At 42.5% G+C, this 23,593-nt stretch overlaps 1 protein-coding gene across 1 annotated transcript in view; it reads left to right on the forward strand.

Annotated features, from left to right (window-relative positions):
• LOC126284403 (uncharacterized) overlaps positions 1–23,593 on the forward strand; it is a 297,854-nt gene that overhangs the window by 23,704 nt on the left and 250,557 nt on the right. The window lies entirely within an intron of this gene.

Raw genomic sequence — 23,593 nt, forward strand, 5'->3', positions numbered from 1 at the left:
AGAAGCCGAAGAAATTAATTAAAATTTGTACCACGTCCAGGACTTGAGCCACGGCGACGGTCGATGACCAGATGGAACAGTTTTAAGGGTCCCACGTATGTCAGTGGGAGCAATGTTAGATCGAGTGACATCTTCTACACCTCGTCGGCAGTTGCGATGTTGCATGTGGCTTGACCTGAAGCATCCGTCTTGCCCACATCCTGAACACCTTTTAGCTGGAAGTCGTAAATTACGATGGCACGGCATCCGACTATGTTCAAATAGGACCGGAGATATTTAGTAAGGTCGATGCGCACTGGCGCACCGAATTCAGAACGGGGTACATGGCAAAGTGTACCCATGTTTTCGACGTGTGTCTCATCATAGGGTCTCAACGATGCGGTCACGATCCCTGCTGGCACCCCAAATGGCAACACAAAGAGCGTCCTCTGGCCTAGACCTGAATGTTCCACATTCATGGGGCCTATGTCTCCATCCGTGTGCCTCAACTAAAGGTGTCTCGTCCTTTTAAAACTCCTTTCAGGAACACCGTCGTCCACCAGTTTCACTGATACACATCTGACTGGTCCATCCTCATTCCAGAGTGGCTGGCGGACAGTGGTGGTGGACAGTGGTGGGTTCTCGTGTCCCTGGGCAGAAGGCGAAGGAGGGAGCAGGCTGTGTGGCTGGCTCCATACCTCTTAGCAACTGGTTCGAGGTGATACCCAGTGGTGATGATAACTCTGAGCCAGCCTCTCTTGTTGGGCCAGCGGTCGAGTTTCTTCCCCAGTCCAAACAAGTACAGAGGGTGGGTATGCTAGTCCAATGTTGGGATGGTGATGGAGCCCATCAGGGAGATAGCAGGTAAGGCGAGAAAGAGTTCCAGTGTGCATTCGGTATGTTTGGCGGGAGGTCTCATCCGTGATGTGGAGGTGGCGATGCCAGCGGCCATCGAACACGCTGGGTGCAGACGGTTACATGTTGTGGCACATGTCGTCACGAATGACACCTGCCACTCGGGTTCTGAGGCCATCCTCGGCTCGTTTCGACGGCTGGCTGATTTGGTTAAGGCAACTAGCAACGCACGTGGGGTGCAGGATAAGCTGTCTATTTGTAGCATCGGACTCAGGGTTGATTGCGGTCCTCTGGTTTGCAAAAGAGTGGAAGGTCTAAATCAGAGGCTCAGACGGCTCTGCGACGGTATCGGGTGCGAATTTCACGACGTCTGCTACCGGATGCATAATTGTAGGTTCCCCCTTAATAGCTTACGGGTGAACTACATGCAGGAAACGGATATTAGGGTAGCGGAGTAAGTCTGACGTGCGCCTGTGGCGTTTTTATGTTAGAGAACGACTCCCTTGGAATCAAAGGCGATTTGCCTGTTAAATCAGCCACAGAGACCTAAGGGAATTTTGGTGCTCGCAGATCGGAGACATAAAAGATTAATGTGATCTTAGTAAACTGCAGGAGCACCCAAAGAAAGATCCCAGAATTCGTATCGGTTACTAAAGGTGCACAGACAGTATTGGGAACAGAAAGCTGATTGAAACCATCCATCAATGACAACGAAATCCTAAGTTCAGATTGGAACGTTTATAGGATACGTCAGTGACCAAAGGTGGCGGCGTGTTTATTGCAGTAAAAAATTCGATAATATCTAGTGAGGGTATCATGGATTACGAATGTGAATTGATCTGGGTGAAACTGAGTATCACAGAAGGGTCAAAAGTGGTGATCGGATGATTTTACAGACCACGTGGGTCAAAATTCGTAGTTGTAGAGCGCTTCAGACAGATGTTTCAGAATACCATTAGTAATTTTCCTTATCATGCCTTTGTAATAGGGGGTAACTTCAACTTCCCAGGTATAGATTGGGAATGTTAAGCCAGCAAAACTGATGGCAAAGGGATGGGTTCTTGTGTTATTGTTCTCGATGTCTTGTTCGAAAATTACATTGTGGGAATAGTTAGAGAACCATCTCGTAAGGGTATCGTCTAAGACCTCCTAGCAACAAACAGATCTGAACTTAGCGAATCAGTTAACGAAGAGGAAGGTATCAGTGGTAATAAGGCTTTCTTGGTATCAATGATGACGGGTCCCACAAGGAATGTTAAGAAAGGTAGCAAGATATATTTGCTCAGTAAGGATGACAGGATACGAATTTCAGAATATCTCAGCAATCAGCATCAAATATTCGGTGATTAGGACGAAGATGTGAACAAGAAATGGAAAATAATTCAAAGGCATCGTTCAGTGTGCCCTAAAGAAGTATGTTCCGTGTAAGGTTTTAAGGGATGGGAAAGATCCACCATGGTGGCCGGCCGGGATGGTCGAGTGGTTCTAGGCGCTACAGTCTGGAACCGCGCGACCGCTACGGTGGCAGGTTCGAATCCTGCCTCGGGCATGGGTGTGTGTGAGATGTCCTTAGGTTAGTTAGGTTTAAGTAGTTCTACGTTCTAGGGGACTGATGACCTCAGCAGTTAAGTCCCATAGTACTGAGAGCCATTTTTAGACCAGGCTGTTCACATTGGAGAGGTGAATCCCTATTAAGTCGTGGTAATCGATGTGAACGTCATCTCGTGAAAGCTGTTCAATTTTTAATGCTTTCGTTCGTGTGCACTCGTCTGTAATCTTGAACCTAAATATCGACTTTCGTTCTGAATATGACATGGAGCGTCGAAGGAATTAGTAATCTGCATGGAGCCGGCTGCCAACAACAATAACCACGCCACGCGCCCACTAACGCGGCACGGACGTAAATCCGTCGGCACACGGACCGTGCATCCGCACGTTGAGCGTCGAGCGTGCTGAGTTTCTGACGTCATACCGCGGAATAGCACGTTCGGGAGTCTTTCCGAACGTGCAGCGCAATATCTGGCATGTCAGATATTCTGAACGTGCGTCTGAGCGTTGACCAATGAGATGTCACAACGCCACCTAGCCGGCCGCGGTGGTTTCGCGGTTCTAGGCGCTCAGTCCGGAACCGTGGGACTGCTATGGTGCAGGTTCGAATCCTGCTTCGCGCATGGGTGTGTGTGAGATGTCCTTAGGTTAGTTAGGTTTAAGTAGTTCTACGTTCTAGGGGACTGATGACCACAGCAGTTGTCCCATAGTGTTCAGAGTCATTTGAACTATTTTTGAACGCCACCTACGTCACACGCACGCCGTCTCCGTTCAGTATAGAGTTGCGAGGCGCCATATTGGCATTCATTTCAAGCCTATATGTGTATATTCCATTTCTGAGCACCAGCAAATTAAGAATCACTGGAAAACCCGTTGTTAACTGTGTGATTCGCTCCAATAAAATAATGAGAAACATCATTTTCGTGGCAAAAGAATTGTTGTAACTTGCGTATTATGCGAGTAGGCTATTTGAAGGCAGCTACACACTGAAGACCCACCCAAAACGCATTGTTCTTGATACAATTTGTTATAATTAAATTTCAATTGGTAACACATCTACGATTAAGGTTTTCAGCACGGGGTAGCATAATAGTATTAAATGTAAAAGACATTTTGTAGGTGTAGCGTAATAAGCAGCATCACTGCCGTGTAATGAGTTGTTTGTTTGGGCTGTGTTTCGCGTCTTGACATTTCCTAATTTTTTTCCTAACATTCGAATTTTTATTAGGTTCTGATACTTTATAATCAGTTTAATAGGGTGTATACTATAATATTTGATGTTATGTAAATATAAGTTCACTTTTTTTTTTTTTTTTTTTTTTTTTGAGAGGTGACTTTGTTCGATTGGCTTAATCTACAGGACAGCTTGCGCTACTTGTATAAAGATATTTTGCTCCTTTTTCTTTTACGCTTCGTAAGTCACATGTTGCAAAGATTCTGCTACTGGGTAGGAACAGTGATCAAGTAAGACTGAACTTGGGGCTTTACTAAAATGTGGGAATGATGAAATAATGTTTATCTTACCCGGAGAAGTATTCCAAATTTGTCCCGCACTGTTTGTAATTGAACTTTTATAAACCAGTGTCCTTACTGACTGGACATGTTACTTTCCTTTTCGTGGGCGATGGAGGAAATGTGCGTTTTAATAGAGCTAACGTGGGAATTTCACACGCGCCCGTTGAGTAAACAGTGTATTTTACGAACTAGAAACATCCCTCAACTGCCGCTGGAGTGCGTTGCGATCGCGTATACCACGTTGGGGCCAACAAGTCGCATCGTTCCTGAGCGTTCAGCAGCAAGTTCAACTTGGCACGCTCAACATTAACGTTCGACAGCATGGTCCGTGCGCCAACAGCTTGAGCGGGGCGTCCGAGCCACTGCCCTGCCGAAAGCAGGCTGTCACCTCCGCAGTACAGCTGACGCAGCTGCACAGATTGCCGTAGTCCAGTGCAAGCTTATTTTTCCCTTCTTAGATCGTCACTTGCAGACGGGGATTAAAAAACCAGATTTATCTAAACATGTTGACCGTCTATGTATTGATGAGGAAAGAAGGGAAAATGGAAAAGTGAAAACTAAAGTGCTACAAAAGCGTGGAAAATTAATAGATGGTGTCAGAAGGGAAGTAACTCACGAACGAGACTACACACGTGGTTGACGTAGTGTTTGTATCTATCTCCTGTACGACAATGCATAAAACAACTCTGAGTATGAAACGAGAGATAAGACAATTTTTTGTTGCTGTCGTCTTCAGTTAGAAGGCTGGTTTGATGCAACTCTCCTCGCTAATCTGTCCTGTACAAGCCTCTGCATCTCTAAATTACTATCGTAACCTACAGATATTTGAGTTGCTAATATTGTTAATTTCTTGGGCGACATCTACGATTTTACACCCTCCCTCCTCCTTCCACGTTCCACCTCTTGCGAGACTCATGACTGCTAACACGACAAAAAGTGTACCATCAAGCGATTCCATTTTGTGGTAAAATAGTGCCATAAATTTCGTTTTTCCCCAATTCGACTCAGTACTTTATCAGTACTTACTCGATATTGCTTGAGCAATCGAAATACAATTCTTTAGTTCCTGTTACATACAAGAAGTTATTTTCCAGTGTAATTCGTTTTGCAATTTTAGTATTCAACGATTGTAATACAGCTGCAGGCTACATAAACCTTTCCGGTCTAGCAAATACTAATAGAAAATCATTACAGGTGTAATTAATACCGTCCTACAAAACTGTAACCTTTCTTGAATACTATTTTATATGAGTTCTTTGGTGTTCTCTGCTATACAAAACGCAACTAAATAGTAGTTATAAGAACAATGACGTTGAGAAACATGACCAAGATAATCCCGATAAAGAAGCAGCAACATATACAAACACTTGGAACGAAATTGGTAACAAGAATTCAATCTGTGTCATGACCAAATTGACAGAGAGAAGAAGATACCAAGAGCTCTATAACATTAGTCTTGGTGAAAAGACATACGCCGACCAGATAAGAGACATATTGTCACTACGGCTCTATATTCTACGGATCGGAGCGTGCAATGACAGATCCCTTAATCAGGCAGGTAGGTTACAAAATTTAAAAAGGTAAATGGATAGGTTAAAGTTAGACACAGTGAGAATTAATAAAGTTCGTAGGAGGAACAAGACTTTCGGTCAGGTGAATACAGAGTTATAAATACAAAATCAAATAGGGGTGATACAGGAGTAGGTTTAATAATGAATAGGAAAACAGGAGAGCGGGTAAGCTTCTACAAACACCGTAGTGAACGTATTATTGTGGCCAAGGTAGACACGAAGCCCACGCCTACTACATTAATACAAATCTGTATGCCAACTAGCTCCGCAGATGACGAAGACATTGACGAAATGTATCATGAGATAAAAGAAATTATTTAGTCAGTGAAGGGAGATGGAAATTTAATATTCAGGGGTGACTGTAATTCGACAGTAGGAAAAGGAAGAGAAGGAAACGTAATAGGTGAATATGGATTGGGGCTAAGAAATGAAAGAGGAAGCCACCTGGTAGAATTTTGCACAGAGCATAACTAAATCATAGCTAACACTTGGTACAAGAACCATGAAAGAGGGTTGTATACATGGAAGAACCCTGGAGTACTAGAAGGTTTCAGATAGATTATATAATGGTAAGACAGAGATTTAGGAACCAGGTTTTAAATTGTAAGACATTTACAGGGGCAGATGTGGACTGTGACCACAATCTCTTGCTTATGAAGTGCATATTAACACAGAAGAAACTGCCAAAAGGTGTGAATCTAAGAAGATGGGATCTGGATAAACTGACTACACCAGAGGTTTTACAGAGTTTCAGGGAGAGCGAAAGGGAACAGTTGACAGGAATGGGGGAAAGAAATACAGTAGAAGAAGAATGTGATGTAATAGTGAGGGCAGCAGAGAATTAAGTAGGTAAAAAGACGAGAGCAAGTAGAGATCCTTGGATAACAGAAGAAATATTGCATTTTATTGATGAAAGGAGAAAATATAAAAAGGCAGTAAATGAAGCAGGCAGAAAGGAATACAAACGTCTCAAAAATGAGGTCGACAGGAAGTGCAAAATGGCTATGCAGGGATGGCTAGAGGACAAATGTAAGGATGTAGAGGCTTATCTCACTAGGGGTAAGATAGATACTGCCTACAGGAAAATTAAAGGGGCCTTTGGAGAATAGAGAACCATTTGTATGATTATCAAGAGCTTAAATGGAAACCCAGTTCTAACGAAAGAAGAGAAAACAGAAAGGTGGAAGGAGTATATACAAGGGCAATGTACTTGAGGACAATATTATGGAAACAGAAGAGAATGTAGATGAAGATGAAATCGGAGATATGATATTGACAGAGCACTGAAACACCTAAGTCGAAACAAGACCTCAGGAGTAGACAACGTTCAATTAGAACTACTGACAGCCTTGGGTGAGCCAGGCCTAACAATACCATCTGGTGAGCAAGATGTATGAGACAGGCGAAATACCCTCATACTTCAAGAAGAATATTTTAATTCCAATCCCAAAGAAATCAGGTGTTGACACATGCGAAAATTACCGAACTATCAGTTTAATAAGTCACTGCTGCAAAATACTAACGCGAATTCTTTACAGACGAATGGAAAAACTGGTAGAAGCCGACCTCGAGCATGATCAGTTTAGATTCCGTAGAAATACTGGAACACGTGAGGCAATCTTGACCCTACGACTTATCTTAGAATATAGATTAAGGAAAGGCAAACCTACGTTTCTAGCATTTGTAGACCTAGATAAGTAGTAGTTGGGAAGGGAGTGAAACAGGGTTGTAGCCTCTCCCCGATGTTATTCAATCTGTATATTGAGCAAGCAATAAAGGAAACAAACAAAAATTCGGAGTAGGTATAAAAATCCATGGAGAGGAAATAAAACTTTGAGGTCCGCCGATGACATTGTAATTCTGTCAGAGACGGCAAAGAACTTGGAAGAGCAGTTGAACTTAATGGACAGTGTCTTGAAAGGTGAATATAAGATGACCATCAACAAAAGCAAAACGAGGATAGAGGAATGTAGTCGAATGAAGTCGGATGATGTTGAGGGAATAAGATTAGGAAATGGGACACTTAAAGTAGTAGATGAATTTTGCTATTTGTGTAGCAAAATAACTGATGATGGTCGAAGTAGAGAGGATATGAAATGTAGACTGCCAATGGCAAGGAAAGCGTTTCTGAAAAAAAGAAATTTGTGAACATCGACTATAGATTTGAGTGTCAGGAAGTCGTTTCTGAATGGTTTGTATGGAGTGTTGCCATGTATGGAAGTGAAACATGGGCGATAACTAGTTTGGACAAGAGGAGAATAGAAGCTTTCGAAATGTGGTGCTATGGAAAAGTATTGAAGATTAGATGGATAGATCACATAACTAATGAGGAAGTATTGAATAGAATTGAGGAGAAGAGGAGTTTGTGGCACAGCTTGACTAGAAGAAGGGATTGGTTGGTAGGACATGTTCTGAGGCATGAAGGGATGACCAATTTAGTATTGGAGGGCAGCGAGGAGGGTAAAAATCGTAGAGGGAGACCAAGAGATGAATACACTAAGTAGATTCAGAAAGATGTAGGTTACAGTAGGTACTGGGAGATGAAGAAGCTTGCACAGGATAGAGTAGCATGGAGAGCTGCACCAGGCTCATTACTGAAGACCACAACAACATCAGCAACATGTATTATTAGTTGGAAATGTGAATTTGCAATTACTGAATATTAATTTATTAATCAAAAAACAACTTTTTACTTTCGTTCGCTATTTACATGACAATGACTAATTTTCATTATAAAATAAAATTTGATACATAATGCGAAATAATAAAACTGTAGTCGCTAAACTGTAACTTTGATAAATATTGTTTTTCGTTAAGCGTAAGGCAGGCAATTAATTCCATGCAAGTAGCAGTTAAGAATAGAAACACGTTATCTTTATGGAAACTATGATTAAATATTTTAACATTTTAAAGAACATATTCCTTACTATAGGAAACAGCGATCTATAATTATTATAAATAAACTGGAAACGGTATTGATCGCATAAATACACCACCAGCCACAAGCAAAAGGTTTGCCATTCGCCGCCACCTCGGGCAGAAAATTATGGTCTGAAGATGATCTTATAATAATATCGAAACCGGTCACCACATTAAAAATTTTGGGCGATCAAGACTGCTTCCTGTTTATTTGATTAAATATTTGTTAAACAACATTTACATATGATAACAGGCATAGTATCCCATAAAGTTAAAAAAGGTGATACTATTGGGAATCCAACCAGTATCTTAATGATTAAAAGAATTATAAATTATGTGCTCATCTACTGTTGGCTCTGTTAAAATGGTTGAAATGCTTTGTACTGAATACCGTACCAGAATTTTCATATTTTCTATTTTTTTGTTCTTTTCTTGTGAGACTTTTTTTTGCTTTAGGATGCAGTGCAGCTGTAGGACTATCAGAGTACGTGTGTGGAGTAGATTAATACTTCAAGTCAGAGAACTGATTTCCGGAATACAGTAGGTACAATGCGGAATACTCACATGTATCAGAAACTGGAAGATACTGTACAGTATAAAAAAGTGTCTAACAACAAGAGAGATCAAGAAATGAGTTCCACGTTATAATTATGCTTGTTTTTCATTGTTTTTCAGACTCTGGCCCATTGATCCGCTGTATATTGTGACTATAACATGAAAATAAGAGCAGCTCGTAATTTAGGATATGCTCTTTCTATCTGTGAGTCAAACATGATAAAATTCTACACTACGATGTTATAGAATGACCATACCTCTGCGAGCTAGAAGTATATGGAACGATGATTATGTGTCATAAAGCCATCTCGCAAAAGACCAAGCTACGACACTACGAGACGGTGGTGCTACCAAAATCACTATACAAAGCCGAGACCACAGTAGCACAAGGACAGATAGAGAAGAAGGAACGATAAATACTCAGGAAAATATTCAGGTCGACGTAAAAAGACGGGGTATGGATAATAAGGCCAGCTGAAGAACTATACGAACACACAGAGAAAATAACAGACCAAATCAGGAAACGAAGACTATAGTTTTACGGACACCTCATCAGAATGGCACCAAGTATGATAACGATCTTGGACTAGGTTAGCACAAGGAAAAATGGTTCAAATGGAACTGATTACAATGGGACTTAACATTTGCGGTCATCAGTCCCCTAGAACTTAGAACTACTTAAACTTAACTAACCTAAGGACACCACATACATCAACGCACGAGGCAGGATTTGAACCTGCTACTGTAGCAGTCGCGTGGTTCGAGACTGAAGCGCCTAGAACCGCTCGGACATACCGGCTGGCAGCCCAAGGAAAAACATCAACATGATGAATGAAGCAATAAATGACATGGAACAACTCAATATCATACAGGAAACAACAAAAAACAAAACACTGATCAGAAGAAACAAACCACAAGAAACACCAAACAGCAGACGAACATAATGGACCGAACAGAGACGACAAGAACACAGCCAGAGGATGAAGGAACACTGGGTGAACTGGAAGAAAGAGAAGACCTAAAGTGGACCGAAGAATGGAAGCAGAAACACAGCACACGAATGAGGGAAGTTTGGACAGAACGTAAAGAGTAAGCCACAGAGAAATGTACACGAAGTTTAGTCAAAATGTGCTCTTCAAGAGCATAGCATAAATTATATATATTCCAATCTCTGTCTCTGCCTAAGATTATTATCCTTTACAGCTCTCTCTAATATTATGGAAGTTACTCCCCGACGTCATAACATGAACGTCTTCCGATCTCTTCTTCTTGTGAAAGTTCTCTATGTACTTCTATTTTCACCGACCCCTCCATTGCTTATCGGTCCACCTAATTTCCAACTTTCTTCTGTAGCACAACATCTTGTTTTCCGGTTATATCACAGTTCATAGTTGATTTCCATACAAAGCTGTGATCTGAACTTACATTCTCAGACATTTCTTCTTCAACTAAACTTCCTTTAGCCAGGGTTGCCGTCTTTAGCCATGCTAAGCTGCTTTGTATGTCCATCATGAGTTGTCCGCCATCTCTTATCTTGCTTCCGAGATTTTGAAGTTTGTCTGCTTCGTGGCTCCAGTTTTTATGTTAAGTTTATGGCTAATCTCATTTCCGCTGCTTTTCATTACTTGTATATTCCTTATGTTTAATCTCAATGCATATTTTCGTTACACTGTTTATTTCATTGCACACTTCCTGCAATTCATTTTTCAGTTTCGTTGAGGATACAATCTGATTAGCAAATATTATCGTTGATATCCTTCCACCCTCAATTTCAGTCGCACTTCTGAAACATTCTTCTATTCTCGTCATTGTCTCTTCGATATATAGATTGAACAATAGAGGCGAAAGATTACATGCCTGCATCACGCCATTTTTAATTGGAGCACTTCGTTTTTGGTCTTTCATTTTTATTGTTCCACCTTAGGTGTTGTACAAATTGTATATGATCCGCCTTTCCCTATAGCCTATTGTTATTTTTCTCAGAATTTAAAACATTTTTCACCTTTCTACAGTGTCGAGCACGATTTCTAGGTCTACAAATCCTATGAAGCTGACTTGGGTTTTCTTAAATATTCTTCCATTCTCTCTCACAACGACATAACTTCCTGACATAACTTCCTGACATAACTTCCTATTTGGCGCCCTTACCTTACGAAAAGCCAAAGACATCGTCATATAAAAGACACTTAATTATCGTTTGCAAGAGTTAAAAGAATGAAAAACAAGGAGTAGGTTACCTTGCATGTGATAACGGATAGTGTATTGAGGATACGGAATTTACATTAAATAGGTTGAATGTGAGACAATGTAAATATGTGCTGTAGACGAAAAAGAGACTTTAACAGGTAAGACAGAACAGAAGTACGTCTGAGTAATTTTCCACGTCACACTGAAATTCTGTTGATCTATGACTGCTTGAAATGAACTCCCAGAAAGATGGATGCCTCAGCTGTCTTTGGAGGATGAGCGATCACACGAATATTGATGTAACTCCCCGCATCAGCTCTTCCTCCGGCGTCGTTTGCTTCTTAATGTGTATCCCTGTCTTCCGTCGTCAGCGATTACACGTCGTCATACTTCACTGGTCGTCCTAATCTATCAAATTACTGCAGAGCGTGCTGGTATGTCCCTTATATTTACATTCAAACAGTTAGCTTCCTAATTGCAGCACTATCACTGCCTCGTTGTGCCAACAGGGAAGGTACAAGAGGAATACATATTTTTTGAAAACGGTTACTATTCCGTCTTGTTACCGTTCTTCTCATTTCGCTCTCAGCTGAGTTTAAACCTTATTTTAATACACCAAGAAACAAACAATATATATGTTTTAAACTTCATGTACATTTACATCTATACATGCACAAGCCAACTTGCGGACGACATTTGTGGTATCACCATCTGTTCCCTCGTGCGTGCGAGGAACTATTCTCGGTGAAGCCGCGTGTAGTCTCTCATAGCTCTAGGTTTTCCGGCGTGACCATTTCTCGAAACCTATGTGAGAGGAAGTAATGTTTCGCGACTCGTCCTCGAACGTAGTCTTTTGGAATAGCGGTAGTAAATCCGTCTGTGATGTACAACAACACATCTTTTGTAGCCACTGTCACTGGAGTTTGTTCAGAATCTCAGCATTTCGGTAGTGCTCTGGGCCGAATAAACGACCCAGTGACGAATCTCACCTGTCTTTGTTGCACCTTCTATTGATACTACTTGATGTGCCTCCCATAATGAAGAACAACGTAAGATTCGGAACAAGTAATCGAAGAAGACTAGGTCGGACCAATGTTCTCCAAGTCACTTTTTTCGCTGACCATTTACGTTACTATTCCACCAACGAATCTGAGCTTGGCATGTTTTTTTCTGCTTTATATCACTCAGTGTGGTAACATTTATTTTGTATTAGTTAGAGACTCCAGCATTTTGTCGCAAATAATGAAATCCCCTTGAACGTTTAAGCACTTGTTCTAACAGGCTACAAGTCTTTTTTATTCCTGCTGCTAAGAACTCGTTATCTTGATGTCTGAATCAATTTCCCTCAAACATTTTCACGCCCTCGTAATGCCTAGTAATGTCTCCTTCAGTGCAACAAACAAATGGAAATCACTAGGTGCTAAATGAGGACTATACGGGGGATGAGGCAGTATTTTCCAGCCAATTTTTTCCATTGTTACACGGGTTAATTGAGCAATATGAGGACGTGCATTGTCTTGATGGAGAATTACGCCTCTCCTCTGAGATCCACGACGTCTCTCTCTCATGGCTGGGTTCACCCTTTTTAAAATCAAATCCGAGTAGTACTGGCTGTTCATTGTGCGCTGCTCTCCGAGAGAACCACAAAAAACTGGACATTCAGCATTCCAAAACGACGTCAACATGAATTTTGCTGCTGAAGCTTGGGTTTTGAATTTCTTATTGCCAGGTGAATTGGTGCGCTTCCACTCCATGCTTTGTGTTTTTGATTCTGGCTCATAATATTAAACGCAAGTTTCACAACAAGTTAAAATTTTGTTGAGGAAGTGCTTACCTTCTCCTTCATAACGTTTCCTTAGCTCTGTGCACACTCACAACCTTGTTTCGTTGTGTAGCCGCGTCAGCTCCTTTGGGACTCATCTTGCACATGTTTTGCGGTACTTCAGCTTGTTACAGATAATGTTATGAACTGTACCAGTACTAACTTAAACCTTATCAATTATCATTTCCGTAATCGCACGCCGGTCGGCATGAATAATGTCAACAATTGGAGGTAGTTGAAACTGCAGCTGATCGGCCAGAAAGGTGTTCGTCAGTCACTGAGATGCGACCATTTTTGAACAGCTCTACACATTTACAAAAGTACTACCTTCACCATAAGCTTTAGACTTTCTACAGTATATTTTCACTGGTTTGTCGCTCTCAGCAAGAAAAAAGCGAATAACAGAACTTTATTCAACTAATTTTGACGTTTCAAGTGGACTCTCCATCTTGAAATGTAGTTTTGAAGTTATAAACAAAACAATGTTGATAAATTATCTGATCAGGGCTAATCCCACTGCTGCCAACTTAAAGCCACAGAAGTACGAAACTTATAACACTAACAGTTTTTTCCCCAGAACAATTATCTTTAATTATTGAATGACCTTCGTGCATATTTACAGGCATCTGCCACTGCAGGGCTCCGAATTGCAGCTTGTGACATGGCAGTGCGTAAGTAAATACGAGGGTTGTCTAGAAAGTATGTTCCGATCGGTCGCTAAATGGAAACCACATTGAAAATCAGAAACATTTTATTTGCAAGAGTTAGCTATACTTTCCAGATACTTCTCTATATATTCGACGCTCCGACTTAGGCATTTGTCGGAGTATTATACCAAATTTCCAACACCGTTTTCATAGAAGGCAGCCGCCTCTGCTTTCTGGTAATTCCCTACGCTGGTCTATAGGTCGTAGCCTGCGCCCAGTGAACAGAGATGGTACTAAGGACAAGCCAATTAGGGCTGTGTTATGTGTGATCAACCACTTCCCATCGAGAAAGCTGCAGGAGCGTCTTAACTGCCCCTTCAGAGTGCGGCTGTGAATTGGCATGAACAAGGAAGTGCGTGGCAGTTGTGTTAGGTGGGCTGCATTCATTAAGGCGAAGCCTCAGCGAGCCCTCCTACTTGGCAGGAGACATCGTTGTTTTAGGCACCTTTACTCGCTCGCAGTGCGCTCACAACTGAAAAGAGCGTCTTGATGCGATCGACTGTCATTATAGAGACACTAATCAAAACATCTATGCAAAGCTTCATCGGGTTTTCACTGTGGTGTCCATTTCGCAACCGATCGGAACTTGTTTTCTGGGCAACCCTCGTATATCAGTGGATGAGAAACAGAGAGCTGTAGGTATGAAGAATAGAGATATAGCATGTTAACAACCTTTGTTTTATTTTAAGAAGTCGTATGATTTTTCAGTATTACTTATAATCGGTCTTGACTGCAATTTTTTTTAAATTCATATTACTGGCTTTGGTTCATCCAGAACCATCTTCAGATCTGATATTTCGGATACAAGAGCAACCCGTCCAACGAGAGGGCTGCCAACCAATTTTATGTGACACAGCATGTGAAAGTTGCTGGATTTGGACGGGTTGCTCCTGCAACCGAAATATCCGATCTGAAGATGGCTCTGGATGAACCGAAATCGGTCATATGAATTTAAAAAAAATTGCAATCAAGACGGATTATAAGTAACATTGTACAATCACTGATTGCTACTATCCCATCAGACATTATGTCTGTTTTAGCATATGATTTTTCACATAAAAAATTCGGAGATATCACGAGGAGCGTTCAACATGTCCTGCACACAAACAATCCTGCTGGAAGTAAGGTTATCACACCTGATGATGGGCATGTAATAGCCAGAAAGCGATCGTTGTTCAAGAACTGAAAACTGGAAAGAAGCGGTATTAAGGCAATGCAAAAAAAATTATTTGCCTGTTTCTGTAGAAACAAATGTAGAGTTTATTGTGGAACATCGCGGGATACTTCGGCTTCAGCCCCTATAGCTACATGAATTTCCGATACGTAGCGGTGTTATGCGTAACCTTCAAAATTGTAGCAGTGATGCTTTCTAACTGTCATTGACTCTCCTTTTTCGGAAAACCAGAGCATCGCAGATATTCCCAGCCGATCGCAGGATGTCTAAAGAGGCCTTACAGTGAACAATGGCATGAGTATATGTTTGGTGAGGGGTCTGTCATCGTCACAACAAAGTTGCCCGAACCTGTCCGATCTTCGCCGTGCAGACTGGCCGCACACAGCTGGGGCTCCCGCAGTATTGGAATGTGCGGACACCCTCATTCGACGTGATCGACTGATTACGATCAAACACATCGTCGCACTACTGAAAGTATACGTTGGTATTACTTACACACCGTGTCTACCAGCTGGAGTAATCAAAGGTGTGTGCTCGCTGAGTTCCTCGCCACCTAACCTAAGGCCATAAAGTGAAACGAAGCGCCATCTGTGCGGACCTGCTTGGTCATTACGACGCTGATCATGGCAATTCTTTGTCGAATTTGTCATAGACGATGAAACATGGATTCATCACTTCGAATTGGAAACAAAACGACAATCCGTGTAGTGGCGCCACGGCACCGCTCCTCCAAAGAAAAAGCTCAAAGAGGCGACTTCTGACGGTAGAGTCACGCCGACGATCTTGTGGGACTGTGAAGGGGTTATTCTCTTTGATGTCCTCCCTCAATGTGCAACGATCAGCTCTGAAATGTAATATGCGACCCTCATGGACGTGAAGAAATAAGTTCAGCGCGTTTGTCGCCACAGAAATGCAAACGAATTTCTCTTTTTCTATGACAACGCAAGGCGTCATGCAAGTCTGTCCACCCAAGAGGAGTTCACAAACCGGATCTCTCATCTTCCAACTCCCGTCTGCTTGGTCCTAAGAAGGATACTTTTTCGCGTGAAGCAGTACGTGGATGATGGGGAGGTTACTGACGCACGAGATTTTGCGTCCGCCATCGATAAATAGAGTGGTTCCACGCCGACATACAGGCCCTTCCAGTAAGGTGCCGTAAGGTTCAAATAGCTCTGAGCACTATGGGACTCAACTGATGTGGTCATCAGTCCCCTAGAGCTTAGAACTACTTAAACCTAACTGAGGACATCACACACATCCATGCCCGAGGCAGGATTCGAACCTGCGACCGTAGCGGTCGCGCTGTTCCAAACTGAAGCGCCTAGAACCGCCCGGCCACACCAGCCGGCAGTGCCGTAAGGCTGCACTGAACATTGATATGTTGAAAAAGAGGATCATCTAGCCAGAGGAATGTGAAATAATATGGTGTAATGTAGACCTGAATAAAACTAGCCTGACTGCACAAAAAAGTGCTGCACTACTTATTGAACATTTCTGGTACTTTTCAGCACGCCACATTACTATGACATCTTTTGCGAATCCTACTTCATATGCACCTAAAATTAAGGCTTTGTACACCGTTTCTTCAGCAATATGTTGCAATAGTAGTTGCAGAACTGTAATCGAGCAGGCCACACTGCTGGCGGAAGAGCTCTAACACGTCGCGTGTGATAGTGATAAGGAGACTGCTCGTGCGGAACTGACCACGCAATCATGCAATTGATACCTACATTTTTTTCAGTATCTACGTGTCGCAATACGTGCTCTTCTGTCTCCATCGTACGAACTGTGACGGGCCTACAGCGGATCGTTTCTGCTGCGAATGATATAGTGCTGGAACAGTCAATTGAACATTCTTGTGGATGCTCAAAGTGGTTCAAATGGCTCTGACCACTATCTGAGGTCATCTGTCCCCTAGAGCTTACAACTACTTAAACCTAACTAATATAAGGACATCAAACACATCCATGCCCGAGGCAGGAATCGAACCTGCGACCGTCGCGGTCGCACGGTTCCGGACTGAAGCGCCTAGAACAGCTCGGCCACAACGGCCGGTTCTTGTGCATGCAATCGCTCTTTGTGGACGTAGTTCCGCTAACGGTTCTCGCGTCGAACGATTACTGCCATTTCTCTAATCCAGAAAAGAATACCATATCTGGTATTTCCACCGTGGAGCAGTAAATCTTCATTGCATTTTTTAGAGTACACTTCCTTCACACTGCAAGTAATCACTGACGTTGTTCTGTTAACGTTGTGAGTGAATTGTACAACCTCGACTGAATGACGCAGTAGATCGTTGCGCTTCTGTGACTGGTATCAGCACCATCATCAGCGTACTGTAGATTACAGCCGTTCAGCCAGTGTAGCGCAACACTGGCGTGGCCAACACCACTCACCAAAAGTGAAACGGCCTATAGCAGAACGTATTGGTTCCCAGACACATTATTTTAGGAGCTTTTCTTCTACAGGGTGGCGACCGAAATGTGTTACCAATTGTTTCTTTCACAATTTACGACGCACATTAGATATCCCGCTGGGATCTCTACAGCAGTACCAGCAGAGCTTGGAAAAACGAATGAGTTATGAGATGACGTGTAATTTACAATACTGCCGCTAGGAGACTAGTAAGCAGCAATGGCTGACAATGGAAGACTGACGACACAGCAACGATCGCCAATTGTGTTACTTTGTCATGAAACGAAAAGCCTTGTTGTGACTCAGAGGCGTTTTCGACGACAGTTTAACACACGATGGGTTCCTTGCAAGAAGACCATCCACAAGTTGTACGATAAATTTGTACAGGAGGGAACAGTATTGGAAACGAAGCGACCTCGGCCTAAGCCTGTTTGTTTGCCGGAGAATATTGGAGCGGTACGAGTTGCTGTACAGAGAAGTCCCGGGAAATCGTGTACAAAGGCAGCAGTGCAACTGGGAATATCCAGACGCTCCGTTCAACGCATTCTTAAGAGTGACCTCCATATGAACCCATACAAGATGACCTGTGCACAGAAGCTCACTGAAGAACACAAGCAGCAGAGACTACTGTTTGCTCAGTGGACAGAAGATAGGGTAGAAACTCTCAACAACGTTTGGTTTTCAGACGAGTCGCATTTTCATTTAGACTGCGTTGTTAACATACAAAATATACGCTTTTGGGCCACTGAAAACCCACAAGTGTGCTTCATGAACGACATTATGCTCCGAGGCTTACAGCGTGGGCAGCAATTTACAGTCACGGACTTATTTGACCCCTTTTCTTTGAAGAAACTGTGAACAGCGAGCGTTATTTGAGCATGCTTCGCAATAGTTTCATTCCACAGCTTCTTGCTACTGCCTTTCCCTTCAACACGCAGTGGTTCAGGCAAGATGGAGCAAAGCCACATACTGCAAACACTGTGTTGGAGTTTTTACACGAGCATTTCGACATGCGGATTATTTCACTCAGTTTTCCAGGTCGCTTCAATGACGGACAGAATTGGCCCCCCAATAGTCCAGACCTCAATCCATGTTACTTTTTTCTTTGGGGCTACCTAAAGGAAAAAACAAATTTCCCGAAACGTCCACGTGATTTAATGGAGCTCAGAAGACTTATTATTCAAGCTTTCAGTGAAATTACGGAAGACATGTGCCGTAGGGTAATCACTAACTTCAGTGTTCGTTTGAAAAAAGTTAGGAAACGAAATAGTGGACATATTGAGCATGTGCTGAGTTAGAAGAAATCTCTATGGACGGCTCTTCATTGTAGTATATGTTCCTTTCAGATTGTATTGACAATAAAGTTTATATTCAAAAACAAAATGGTAACACATTTCGTGCGCCACCCTCTATTTCTCACCAATTCTAGCAGTGGCAGAGAAATGCGACATTTTTTAAAGGCCCTGTGTAACTGACCCAGTAAATAAATAGAAATCTCTGTGAGGTTGTTGGCAGCTAATGAAACTGTAAATACAAAATCTGATAGGTCAGTTGCTAAATGGAGGAATGGAGGAGTCCCTACGAATGACTGCCTCTTTGTACACGGACTGGATTCTCCTGCCCCCCTTCTTCCTCAACTCCCCTTCCACCCCCGTAATCAAGCAAGATAAATATTACCCTTTGGGCATCAATCGTCAGAAAAGCACAGCTGATCAATAACAGAATCGGAAAAATCATTTGATAGTGACGTACCGTGAACGACCGTACACAACAGGAACTGAAGAAAAAGTAATCTAAAATTTATTGAAATAGTCGTCAAGACATGTTATAGTAGCACTAGGGGCAGGTAGAACTAAGGGAGGAGATAGAGAATATCCTAAGAAAACGTCGTGTTCCATCGGGGGTATATTTGTCACTGACTAGAAGTGTAACAATCTGTTGAGTAAACTCTGGTCACAGGCCCTACAAGAGAGTCTTAGCAGAGGCTTACTGTTAAAACTTCGTAAGGGCATTCCATCTGTCATATCACCTTACACAGTATTACATTGTTTATATATCATGTCTTTGATACGCCCACAAAAGAAGTAACCTATGGCAATGAAACTGGTGACCCTGGTGGCCAAGTCGCTAGCTCTCTTTTGTCCACTCATAAACCAGGATAATTTAGATGAAAAGTACAGCCGACCACCAAGGAAAGAATGATCCGGTTGTCCATTTTTGTAGCCGCATTAACAAACTTCTTGCAAGAGGAACGTTTGGTATCAATTCAATATTTACTTGTTCTGAAACAAAAAGGTCAATAACGGTCTCATGGATGTTACACTCCCTGATAAAAAGAATGAACACCGAGAAGCAAACGAGAAAACTAAATGGAACTGCGCGAGTATGTAATGTTATTTCGGTGATTCCACAAAAGTCAAATTTAAAACGAACTTGGGAGTAGGAGTCCATTTATCAGTATAACGTTGTACATTCCCTGGTATGGAAGCATACGCAGATTTGGTAAGGAAGGGTGTCTTAAAGCTTTGTATTCTCTCCTGTGCAGGTATACTTGCCACAGTAGCAAGCTGAAGATGAAGAGAGAGAGAAAGTGTATGAGGATATTGAAAGAGTAGTACAGTATGTAAAGGGAGACGAAAGTCTAATAGTCATAGGAGACTGTAATACAGTTGTAGAGGAAGGAGTAGATTAAAAGGTTACAAGAGAATGTGGGCTTGTGACAAGGAATGAGGGAGGAGAAAGATTAATTAAGTTCTGTAATAAACTCCAGCAAGTAATAGCGAATACTCTGTTCAGGAACCACAAGAGGAGGAGGTATACAGAATGAGATTTTCACTCTGCAGCGGAGTGTGCGCTGATATGAAACTTCCTGGCCGATTAAAACTGTGTGCCGGACCGAGGCTCAGGTCATAACATTGTAGTGGTGTAGGCTGAAGTTTAAGACACCAGTCAGGAAGAATCAATACACAAACTAGTGGGATACGGGACTACTAAGGAATGACGAGATACGTTTCAAGTTCTCTAAGGGCATAGATACAGCAATAAGGAATAGCTCAGTAGGCACTACAGTTGAAGAGGAATAGACATCTCTAAAAGGGTGTTAACAGAAGCTGGGAAGAGAAACATAGGTACAAAGAAGGTAACTGCGAAGAAACCATGGATAACAGAAGAAATACTTGAATGATCGATGAAAGTAGGGAGTACAAAAGTGTTCCAAGAGACTCAGGAGTACAGAAATACAAGTCGCTGAGGAATGAAATAAATAGGAAGTGCAGGGTAGCTAAGACGAAATGGTTGCATGAGAAATGTGAAGAAATCGAAAAAGAAATGATTGTCGGTAGGACAGACTCAGCATACAGGAAAGTCAATACAACCTTCGGTGACATGAAAAGCAAAGGTGGAAACATTAAGAATGCAGAATAGATAGACAACATTCCATCAGAATTTCTAAAATCGTTGGGGGAAGTGGAAACAAAACGACTATTCACGTTGATGTGTAGAATGTATCAGTCTGGCGACATACCATCTGACTTTCGGAAAAAAACATTATCCACGCAATACCGAAGGCGGCAAGAGCTGACATGTGCGAGAATTATCTCACAATCAGATTATTGCTCATGCATTCAAGTTGCTGACAAGAGTAAAATATACAGAAGAATGGAAAAGAACCTTGAGGATGCGCTAGATGACTATCAGTTTAGCTTTAAGAAAGGTAAAGGCACGCGAGAGGCAATTCTGACGTTGCGGTTAATAATGGAAGCAAGGCTGAAGAAAAATCAAGACACGTTCATAGTATTTGTCGACCTGGAAAAAACGTTCGACAATGTAAAATGGTGCATGATGTTCGAAATTGTGAGAAAAGTAGGGGTAAGCTGTAGGGAGAGACTATCATCTATAATGTATACAACAGCCATGAGGGAATAATGAGAGTGGAAGACCAGGAACTTGGTAGTCGTATTAAAAGGGGTATCAGACAAGGATGTAGTCTTTCGCCCCTATTGTTCAATCTGTACATCGAGGAAGCAATGATGGAAATAAAAGAAAGTTTCAGTAGTGGGATTAAAATTCAATGTGAAAGGATATCAATGATGCGATTCGCTGATGACATTGCTGTCCCGAGTGAAAGTGAACAAGAATTACATGGTCTACCGAATGGAATGACCTGTCTATTGAGTACAGAGTATCGAAGAAAGACGAAGGTAATGAGAAATAGTAGAAATAAAAACAGCGAGAAACTTAATATCAGGATCGATGTTCACGAAGTAGATGAAGTTAAGGAATTCTGCTACCAAGGCAGTAAAATAACGAGTGACGGACGGAGCAAGGAGATCAAAAGCAGACTAGCAATGGCAAAAAGAGCATTACTGGCAAGGAGAAGTACACTAATATCAAACATCGGCCTTAATTTGAGGAACTAATTTCTGAGAATGTACGTCTGGAGTACAGCATTGTATGGCAGTGAAACAAGGACTGTGGCAAAACCGGAACAGAAGAGGATCGAAGCATTTGATATGAGGTGCTACAGACAAATGATGAGAATTAGGTGGACTGGTACCGTAAGGGATGAGAAGGTTTTGTGCAGAATCGGAAAGGAATGTGTGGAAAACACTGGTAATGGAGATAGGTTGATAGGACATCTGTTAACACAAGAAAGAATTTCCATGGTACCAGAGGGAGCTGCAGAAGGGAAAAGCTGTAGAGGAGGACAGAGTATGAAATACATCCAGCAAATAATAGAGGGCGGAGGTTGCAAGTAATACTCTGATATGAAGAGGTTAACACAAGAGAGGAATTCGTGGCGGGCCTCATCATACCAGTAAAAAGACTGATGACCCAAAAAATAAAAATCTTCTCCTGAGCAAATCTACCCCACATCTGATGTAAATGGTCTTTGACATCCAGGACACTGAGACTTGCTCTCGGATGGCAGGTGTAGATGAGAGGAGGTACAGCATGCGTGGCGTACAAAACTGCGATCCTCCGCTGCGGTTGTCAGACGTCGTCGACTGGCCCCCTGACACGAGTGTACCTCGTCTCACGTTCCCACAGTGTCCAACTTCAAGCCAATGACATATTCGAACGCCCTGCAGATCTGGATAATGAGCTATTCGATAACCAAGAAGAAATGCAAATCATAAACGAGTATTTATTGGACAAATATATTATACTAGAACTGACATGTGATTACATTTTCACACAGTTTGGGTGAATAGATCCAGAGAAATGGGTACCCAGAACAACCACGTCTGGCCGTAATTACGGCCTTGATACGCCTGGGCATTGAGTCAAACAGACCTTGGATGGCGTGTACAGGTACAGCTGCCCATGCAGCTTCAACACGATACCACAGTTCATCAAGAGTAGTGGCTGGCGTATTGTGACGAACCAGTTGCTCGTCCACAACTGACCAGACAGTTGGTGAGAGATCTGGAGAATGTGGTGGCCAGGGCAGCAGTCCAACATCTTCCGTATCCAGAAAGGCCCGTACAGGACCTGCAACATGCTGTTGTCCATTATCCTGCTGAAATTGAGGGTTTCGCAGGGATCGGATGAAGGTAGAGGCACGGGTCGTAACAATCTGAAATGTAACGTCCACTGTTCAAAGTGCCGTCAATGCGAACAAGAGGTGACCGAGACGTGTAACCAGTGGCACCCCATTCCATCACGCCGGGTGATCCGCCAGTATGGCGATAACGAATACACGTTTCCAATGTGCATTTACCGCGATGTCGCCAAACACGGATGCGACCACCATGATGAAGTAAACAGAACCAGGATTCATCCGAAAAAATGACGTTTTGACATTCGTGCTCCCAGGTTCGTCGTTGAGTACACCATCGCAGGCGCTCCTGTCTGTGTTGCAGTGTCAAAGGTAACCGCAGCCATGGTCTCCGGGCTGAAAGTCCATGGTACTGCAAAGGTCGTCGAACTGTTCGTGCAGATGGTTGTTGTCTTGCAAACGTCCCTATCTGTTGATTCAGGGATAGAGACGTGCCTGCACGATCCGTTACAGCCATGCGGATAAGATGCCTGTCATCTCGACTGCTAGTGATACGAGGCCGTTGTGATCCAGCACGGTGTTCCGAATTACCCTCCCGAACCCACCGATTCCATATTCTGCTAACAGTCATTGGATCTCGACCAACATAAGCAGCAATGTCGCGATGCGGTAAACCGCAATCGCGATAGGCTACAATCCGACCTTTACCAAAGTCTGAAACGTGATGGTACGCATTTCTCCTCCTTACACGAGGCTTCACAACTTTTCACAAGGCAACGCCGGTCAACTGCTGTTTGTAGATGAGAAATCAGTTGGAAACTTTCCACATGTCAACACGCTGTAAGT

Source organism: Schistocerca gregaria, chromosome 8 (genome assembly GCF_023897955.1).
Source record: "Schistocerca gregaria isolate iqSchGreg1 chromosome 8, iqSchGreg1.2, whole genome shotgun sequence".
Taxonomy (NCBI): domain Eukaryota; kingdom Metazoa; phylum Arthropoda; class Insecta; order Orthoptera; family Acrididae; genus Schistocerca; species Schistocerca gregaria.